The sequence below is a fragment of the Lycium barbarum genome, chromosome 7, assembly GCF_019175385.1.
Source record: "Lycium barbarum isolate Lr01 chromosome 7, ASM1917538v2, whole genome shotgun sequence".
NCBI classification, from domain to species: domain Eukaryota; kingdom Viridiplantae; phylum Streptophyta; class Magnoliopsida; order Solanales; family Solanaceae; genus Lycium; species Lycium barbarum.
Window position 1 is genome coordinate 15099706 of NC_083343.1, and position 9759 is coordinate 15109464.

The 9759-nt window shown below is 35.9% G+C and overlaps 1 long non-coding RNA gene across 1 annotated transcript; it reads right to left on the minus strand.

Moving 5' to 3' along the window:
• Nucleotides 1-1218: 1218 nt before the first annotated feature.
• Nucleotides 1219-7041, minus strand: LOC132603196 (uncharacterized). The gene is made up of 3 exons (XR_009568002.1): nt 6595-7041; nt 2014-2178; nt 1219-1641 (listed from the first exon to the last, which is right to left on the minus strand). It is a non-coding gene; the product is annotated as an uncharacterized LOC132603196 (long non-coding RNA).
• Between the last annotated feature and the right edge of the window lie 2718 nt (nt 7042-9759).

Genomic DNA, 9759 nt, shown 5'->3' on the forward strand with positions numbered 1-9759 from the left:
TTTCCGGTATGTATACAACAAATACAAGCGAAAAACATTGTATACACGATAAATATACAACAAAATAAAGCGAAAATCTGGATTTTTTCCAGATCTGACAGGAAAAAATTCCGGCGAATCCAGATCTAATCGGAAAAAATTCCGGCGAATACAGATCTGACCGGAAAAAAATTTCGGTGAATACAGCGAAAATCTGGACATCTTTTTCCCGACGTAGATTTGAGTTTTTTTTCTTCATAGATCTTAGTTTTTTTTCTTTTTGCTTCCAACAATGCTCAGATCTGTTGTATCTGTTGTATTCCGACGACATTTTGGCATTTTGGCATTTTCACCGGAGAAGATGCATGGCATTTTCGCCGGAGCAGTGGAAAAAAAGGCACGGCATTTTCGCCGGAGCTCCGACGGCGGTGGTCACCAGCGGCGAAGCAGTGGGGAGAAGAGGGGGGAGAGAAATGGGAGGGATGGATTGGAAGTGAACAGTGGGATAGGTATTCTATTTTGTGTGTATATATACATATAGTTACTAAATGGTATTTAATACACAAATGTTTGCTATGAGAAGTAATTAAGTTAAACTAAATGTCAATACCCACTATATGTTTGTTATATCATGTAGTTATCCCTTTAAAAAAAAATGCTTCTATATGTATTTTTCTCAAAAGTGCTTTTGACAAAAGCTATTTTTTTAGCTTCTGAAAAACTGTTTCTGCTACTCCCCAAAAGTACTTATTTTCTCCCAAAAGCTTGGCCAAACACCTCACTTTTTTTAAAATAAGCACTTATCGAAAAAATAAATATTTTTGGAGAAAAAATAAACTTGGCCAAACAGGCTATTCATCTTCATGTTTTTGGCATGATATCTGATTAGTCATCTACTCTCAAGTTAGTAAGTTCCAAATACCGGAAACCTTAAGGAAAAAAACAAAGAGCATAACGTCCACCTTACAAAGATAAAAAAATCCAATTCTATCACAGTTCAAAGTGGATATAAAAATGCTCTCAACTTTACAGACAACAAAGCAAAAAAGAAACACTAAGAAGAACAAAATTTGACGGGGTTCATTCAAGGGAAAATATGTGAAACGCTAACACCATTCCAGCGAGGCAATTGCAACTGATCATTTTTTTTTTTTTGTGAAGTGGCAAGTTGCAATATCATTTACAAAACAAAGGTTAAAAGAAATTAAATAAACTAAAGATTATACTTTGAGAGAACCATACAGAACTTGACCATATTACACTTCCAAGATTCAATCATATTGATACACATGTAAGAACTACAAGCTATGGTGAGCAGCTACTGAAAAGCTATCAATACATTCCTGTAACTGACATCCGACTAACAAAGCATGAACCACATGCAGTTCCTTAGGTATTTGCTCTGGCACCAAATGCACAACAAATAGAGGATGGGAAGTACAAGTGCTAAGACTCAAGCTAATCTGTTCATGACCTGTAACTACTGTACCCTCCTCCGCCTGCACCGAATGATGATCCATAGCCACCACCATATTGCTGTCCACCGTATGAAGATGAGGGGTAGGACCCACTGCCTAGGTTAGAGTAAGAAGACTGCCTCAAGCCTGTATCTAACTGGCCATAACTGCTCGGAAGTGATTCTTTGTGGCTACCCATAAATTCCTAAAATTAGGATTCATTCATCAGTTGCTTTGCATTTCGGAAGGAACACTATGGGAACTCCTCAAAGGCATATTATTTAGGGATAATTACATTTTTGGAGCGCTCCAAAAATTCCAGCCGGTAAATGTATATGCCTATTGTGTGTGTGTGTGTGTATATATATATATATATATATATAATACATAGCCAGTGTATAGGTTTTGTATATTTTGGCCAGCAAGCGTATTTAATTTTGGCCAACGGGCCAAAAATGCAAAAAGCCCTATTATGTACAGGTTTTCAATGCATGCATAAAAGATGTGGAGGAAATACATATCAAGTTGATGTCTTTTTGATAGCTTCTTTATATAAAAAAAGGAAATTGAGATTTACCTGCATAAGTTGCTGGGCTGTCTGAACTTGTGATGATGTCCCTTTTATTTCAGTGTGTATTTCACCAAATGCAGATTTTCACTTAACAAGTGTGTATCAAAGAGAGGGCAGAACAGAATAAGGAGGTCGGAAGCCTTCACAACAGCAAATATTGAATAATGATAGCTGGAAAGAATGATAGCCAATGAAGGATTTTAAGAGCGACAAATGAAGAATAAAATGCAAACTTCACAAGAAATAATTAGCAATCACCTTTCCCCTTTCAATTAGTCCTATTACAGGGGATGGACAGTAATTTTTAAATCTAAAACCTACGTCTGTCACACATATCTTCAACCGCTTAATTGTTCCACACCACTAGCCCCTTAAAGTAAAAGAGAGAAAACACAATAGGTCAATAATTTACAAAAGGTCAATAAATCTTTTTTTAATACGTACAAAAGATCAATAATCTTTCTTGTAGCTCAAGCGACATCCCAAATATGCTGCATGAAACTGACTTTCTTTTGAGCATGGAACTAATTTATGGTGGTACATATGTAAGATATGTAAGAATTTGTTTCTCATGCGCAATAGTTCAGTCATCTCCTTAAAAGCAACATGTGTTCCATGTCATGACACGTGTTTGCACTAAACAAGTCATTTCGAACAGAACTTTTGGTTCTCCTATGTGAAGACTTGTTATTCCTTTTTTTGAAAACTCAATACTTCTTGAAGTCGGAAGGGATAATTAGAAGGTTAATGGATCTACTGTAATTGGCTGTTCACGCTGCTTCCAGTAATTTTTTTTTTATTTTTTTTTTTGGTATCAGGTCGCTACTTCAAGTGATTCATATGATATCTAGAACTAGGATAAAGCTTATCAAAGTATCTTACTAGAGAAAAAGAAGTGTCCACCCCTTTTGCCATGAAGAGAAGTTCTATTGATTCTTTCCTTCGTTTCTTTTGGGATAACATTATTACAACTTACCCAAAAGGATTTATGACAGATCATGCAGATACAGGAAAAGTTCTTACTTCAACATCAAACCACAGATCATACTAGTCCCATTTTTACAGCCATAGCAGAGGAAAACAATTCAAAAGAACTCTTGGAGTGGTCGTCCACTGGCCCAACCATTAAAATTTGCATAGTCTAAAAGAATGTGTCTGTATATGGATGATGTTTTGATTGCATATACAAGTTGGCACAAATCAAGGAAGTCTATTGACTCAAGATTTTTTTTTTTTTTTTTTTGATCAGTTCTATTGACTCAAGATATAAAAGAAAGTACATACCAGGACAGCATTTTGAAGATGCAGAAAGCAAATACTACACAGAAATGACACCATCAAACTAGCAAATAAAGCAGTTGGCAATGGCAATGTTCTCATAATAAGAATTACAAAAGAATCCAAGAAAACATTAATGTTACAATAAGAGCAAGTCCATCTTTTTTCTTTGATAAGCGAGAGAAATCCACAGGGACCAGAGGCGCATGGTTCGAAGCTCAGTGAATAATGGGTCCATCCCTCTGATCTTCTCCACATAAATACCAAACTTTTGTTTGCAGTAAGATTCAAACTAGTGACAAGAATTCTATCTTGTCAAAGCATTTTGTGCTTCGTAGATAGTGTACGATGTTATTTGACATTTATAGATTGCTTTGTCTAGACAATTGTTTCCTTAATATCTCCCAAATTTCAGGTAATCTATTCTTCTAAAGAGCAAGCATGCAACATCTACCCATTATACAGAAATTGACACCTCCACTTGCAAGGTTTTGTAAGGACGACACCCTAACTTCACAGTTTCCCAGCTAAATACCTCAAGTTGGTTAGAGCACATGTTTGACCAGGCTTATGCGATGTTAATGACACTTGTAAGGAGAGTAAATACATGTTGGTTTCTCTTCTCACAGTAAGATTAAGAAACCAAATGTTCACGATCATTGCTCTGCCTTTTGCTACACCTCTCACACCCTCAATCTTTTTGCTTTTTCATTATTTCAGTTTTCCGTCTAAATCTTCCCTTAGAATTAGCTTTGACATTCATCTTCAAAGACATTCATTGCACTTCAAATGGATGCTTTACCGAAGGTTTGAAAGGGGAGCAAATAGCGAATCTGAAATTTCCCACCTTGGCAAAGCTTCTTCTCATTTTTAAACTCTCTATTGCCTGGTTTTATTTTTGTGAACTTCCATTAGCTTAACTTTGTAAAAATCTCCACCAAGTACTTCCAATAACTCGTTGGTGTAATACTTAGACCTCTCTTCATTATCATTCTGAGAAACTTCATCACTAAAACCAGATTATATTCAACATGAAAAAAACAGTTGAGCCAGTTCCTTACATCTAGCATTTTCTCTTCTTCCTTTTGTGTGGCAGGTGCCGGGGCACGGGATGGAGGGGCCCACATAGGAGTCATGCCACGAAAAATAAGGCAGATCTACATAGAGGGATTAACTTGTGTATTAAGTTGTACTCTAGTCACACGACTCAAACTTTCTAAACAATTAATGCTTATTACGGCATAAAAATCAAATGTATAGCCCAGCAATTAATTAGTATAAGATGTTCATTCAACTAGTGTAATATGCCAATGGCAGTGGCAGAGCAAGGATTCTAGCAAGGAGATACAAACATATGCAAGATTGCACCTTAAATTTGAGTATGTTACCTACAACATATTCCATTAGATAGGGCTGGCAAAATGGTCAAAAAGAACAAGTAACCATCCAATCCCATTAGACATGGGTGGATAACTGACTTTTTTAAAAATGGATCAAATATGGATACTACCAATATTATCCACTAAAGAAATGGATAGCCAGATGGAAAATATGGATATTCATATTACCAATCCATGAGTTCTTGCTCTCCGGGAGTCTAAGCTCTCACCTAACTATTCATGAAGCCATGTAAAATATGGATATCCATATTATCTGTCACTTAACCTATTTCCTATAGGTGTTAAATATGGGCAGGTCGGATATTTTATCCGTTCTTAACCCAATCTCGACCGCCATATTCGATCCCACCTGGCCGTTTGCCACTCCTATGTCAAGGCCTCAAGGGAACTCAAAAGCTCATATATATTCACAAAAGAACTCTCTTTTCTTCTTATTTGCACACTACTTACAATTTCAGGGTAAAGGTGATTCAATTAAACCTTACTTCGCCCTCTGATCACTGGTGAAACGAAATACTAACATAATGTTGAAAAGTTATTTTAATACACAAAATATGACATCAAAATCCAAACCTTGCTAAGATTAACACAAATCATGTGAGTAATGTAATTGTGCATTCTGCAACTTCCTAAAAAGAACAACATATGCATTGGAATATGTGACGAAAAGTGGTGAAACAAAATATTATTCCCTCCGTACCAATTTATTTATGTGATACCTTTTGAATTCCAAGTTCTTTGATAGATAAAATATCACATCAAAATCCAAAGGGTAACTTACAATGCGATCAGGAGAAGTAGCTGGTCCATCAAGAACGCGAATCTTCGCACCCATTTCTTCACACATCTTTTCAACAAGCTCACCTTTTCTCCCTATAATACTTCCAACTTTAAGCACAGGTACAACCAACCTAAACACATAACTCCCAGGCCACTTTGGTTTCTCTATTGGAATAACCTCTGTATTACTAGTGGCTAGTTCGGGTTTTACTGAACCACTTGGGTCTGTTTCTTCTGGTTTTACTTGAGGATTTTAAGGTTCTTGGTTGGTTCCCGTGGTTGTTGTAATAAGGTTTCTGGTTGGTTTAATCGCATCGTTGCCTTATTTTTTTTCTCATTTTGTCTTTGCTTATTATCTAATAATCTTATTTTATCCATAACCCTCCCTTCTTATAATAAATAGCCTTATCCCCTACCCTTGTATTCATCAGAACAATAAAGTACAATACAACACAATACATTATGAAACGATATATAACAACCATCCAAACAAAGTGTAATGATACGCGACGAAAAGGGTAAACTTACAATGCGATAAGGAGACGAAAACGGGACCATCAAGAACGTGAATTTTCGCACATCTTCTTAACGAGCTCACCTTTACACCCTATAATACTACCAACTTTAAGCACATGTACTACTAACTTAAACACACAACTCCAAGGAAATCCAGACCACTTTGGCTTTCTACTGAAACAACCACTGTAGTAGTAGCTAGATTGATTTTTACGGAAGTTGGGTCTGTTTCTTCTTGTTTTATTTGAGGATTTTGAGGTTCTTGATTGGTTTCCATGGTTGTAATAAGGGTTTCGGGTAGGTGTGATCGTGTCGTTGCCTTATACCTTTTCTCATTTTGTCTTTCCTTATTATCTAATATTCCTATTTTTACCCTTTACCTCCCTTTTTATAATAGCTTCACCCTGTAGGCCAGTACCCTATTTTGTTTTGCAGGTTTACCCTTCAAATTACTTATGTGTTGCATTATGTAACGACGGGAAACGATACAATCTAACATTGTATTCATTAGAACAATACAGTACAATACAACAAAACACAATACAACACAACACATTATGAAATGATATATAACAACCATCCAAACAAAGCGTAACGAAAAGGGGAAACTTACAATGCGATCAGGCAAAGAAACAGGCCCATCAAGAACGCGAATCTTCGCCCCAGTTTCTTCACACATCTTCTTAACAAGCTCACCTTTTCTCCCAATAATACTACCAACTTTTAACACAGGTACTACCAACCTAAAAACACAACTCCCAGGCCAACCAGGCCACTTTGGTTTCTCTACTGAAACAACCTCTGTATTAGTAATAGTAGTAGCCTCTTCGGGTTTTACTGAACCACTTTGGTCCGTTTCTTCTTGTATTATTTGAGGATTTTGAGGTTCTTGGTTTGTGTCTGTTGTTGTTGTTGTAATAAGGGTTTCTTGTTGGGGGTATTACAGTGCCATTTTGGGTTTGTTCTGTGGAAGCAATTGATAGAATCTAGTAGGAGTTTGAGGGAAAATATTAGGGTTTAGGGTAAGTTTTTGCTGTTGCGGGAAAAGAAAAAAATGTGGAAGATATGGAGGATTTTATAGAAGTAGAGATTTTCATGTGGATAACACGTGCCTGAGCCTTTTTTTTTTTTCCTTCTCCTTTAAACAAAAGAAAAATTACGCGACGAGACGACTAGACAACCATTTAGATTGTATTTACGAAATATAACAACTTTATATTTATGAAACGTAGCTATAAGTGCATATCAGAGTTTGATACAATAAGAAAGCCCATCAAAAAGTTGAGCCATTGAACCCAAAAAAGGGGCACTGCATGCAAAGAAAAGGAATTCTGGTTCAGATATAGCATCGACAAAACCTTTACATTGATGCAAACACGGCCATACTAAAAAAGATGAATTGATAATGCAAGAAGCACAAGAAGCCAGCTAAATGCATCAAGGTTGAGCATAGAGAAATGCAACCAAATAATAGGTTACAAGTACAATGTCTACTTATTATGTCTGGATGAAGATTATTTTGACTTGCTTGAGATTGAGGTGTAGCTGTTGTTTGTTCTTGTTTATTAGACTCCACCGAAATAGAGCCAATTCCAATAGGATTATAGGATATTTCTATTGATGCATGCATCCCAAGCAAGCCAGTACTGAGCAGGATTCAATACATGGTGAACAACCAAATTCCAATCGAAGAATATCTTAGGGATATGCAGTTTGGGAGTAATCAATGGAAGGACAAAACTATGAAACCTCAGCTAAAATTAACGTGAAAGTTGTTTTCGAGATGGTTACCTTCAAGCAGTTCTTCTCCACAAATTTCATCTAATGAACAAACATTACAGATAATTCAATTTATATGCAGAGTGACCCTTACTATTAAACAACCTACAAGGGGTGAGTGACAATGATTCTATGAGAATTAGGCAGATTTATGTTTAAAGGCTTTGCAAGGGGTGTAAGGGATAGGAAAGCATGTGAGAAATTTGTTTCCTGTTGAGGTGTTGACTGATGAAATTGATGTCCATGTTTGTGTTGCTTGCTTCTTCTGAATCTTCTCCCGTCATCATACCATTGCTTCTGATTGGTGCCTCGATATACTTTGAATTTGTGAATTGGAAATCATCAGGAAATCCAATTAACCTGTAACAGTCATCCACAAAGTGACCTGTCTTTTTGCAATAAGTACAAGTAGCATTAGGATTATACTTAGATTTTCTTCCTTTGTTTGGGTGAAATTTCTGATTGTTGTTTCCTGTTCTTTGATAACCAGTATTTTGACATTCCTGGTTTCTGATTCTGATGAAAAACAGGTCATGCATTCCTTTGTATCTGTTTTCCTAATCTGAAATTCATGTGTGATTGGTTTCTAACCATAAAGGAAGAGGAATCTGCAAGGTTTAAGGGGTTCACATAAACCTCTCTTTGGTTTTCATCTTGTAGAAGTAGAGAGTAGGCATGACTAATATAATACCCCTAGCTTGTGAGTAGATGTCATTTAAACCCATGAGAAACTGAATGAGTCTCTCATCCTCTAAAGATTTCTGTAGTTTGTCTTTCCCTTCACAGATGCACACACAACTACATTTCACATTAGCATTTAAAGAATCAAGCTCATCCCATAACCTTTTTAGTTTAGTAAAGTAACCTGCAACATTAGTATTACCCTGCACTAAAGTAGAAAGTTGTTTTTGCAAGTGTAGAGCTTTGCTCCATTAGATTGACCAAATCTGTGCTCAAGGCTTGTCCATAGTTCCTTTGCAGATTTGGAATAGATCACAGAATCAGCAATAACCCCCGTATTTACAAGAATGGCATTGCAGGTGGATGGTCTTGAAACTTTTAATCCCGCTTGCCCCATAAGCACAACTTTAAGGGCAATAAGTTTTGCCTTTTAACCTTTAAGGTTTGCCCACTAGACAATTGGGGGTCAAAAGTTTAAAACCATCCATTTTCAAAGTCATAGGGTGTAATTTCAATGTTATGGATTAGTCGGGACAGTGAATTCCTAATAGCATATGGCTATACTGACCCAAAAAAAAAAAGGAGGGGGGGGGGGGGGGGGGGGGACTCCTCATGAAAATTCCCAGTCTCTTGAGTAAAAGAAGTTGATAAACTTTTCTCAGGGGAATTTCATCAAACATATCAGTCAATGATAAAACCCAAATGGACAAAAAACTTAACTGACTCGGGTTGCCAATGATTTTGGCAACAGCTTTAGTAGCATCTTTAAGAATATCAGAAGCTATTACTGCATCTACTGGCACATTTGTGAACAGATTTAGAGTTGGCATTTTTTATTTATCACTTTTTCTTGGACCTTTTTGTCTTCTTGATTGTTCTAAAACAGCAAAATAATTTACCCTTGTTTTTAATATTTTAGACCATTGGTATCCTTTTTTTTTCTCTTTCAAAAAGATACTCGTTCCAAATTAAAAAGAGTGTCTGCTTATTCATTTGCACACCTATATATATATATATATTGTCCGCTTATTTATTTACACATCTATTAAAAAAATATTAAATTTTATATAAAAATAGGTAATTTGATTAAAATACCTCTCATTAAATAAATATTGAGATTTGATTACTTAACACTTAATAAGGATAAATGTAAAGAAATAAGGTTAATTCTTTTTTAATTTGATAAGTAAATACTCTTTTTGAATAAAAAAATATAAGTGGACAATTTTTTTATTTCGGAGAAAGTATTAATTGTGTTGGGCAATTGACCCGTGAACGGATGAAGCAGTATTAAATCTCGTTACTTTATTTATGTTAT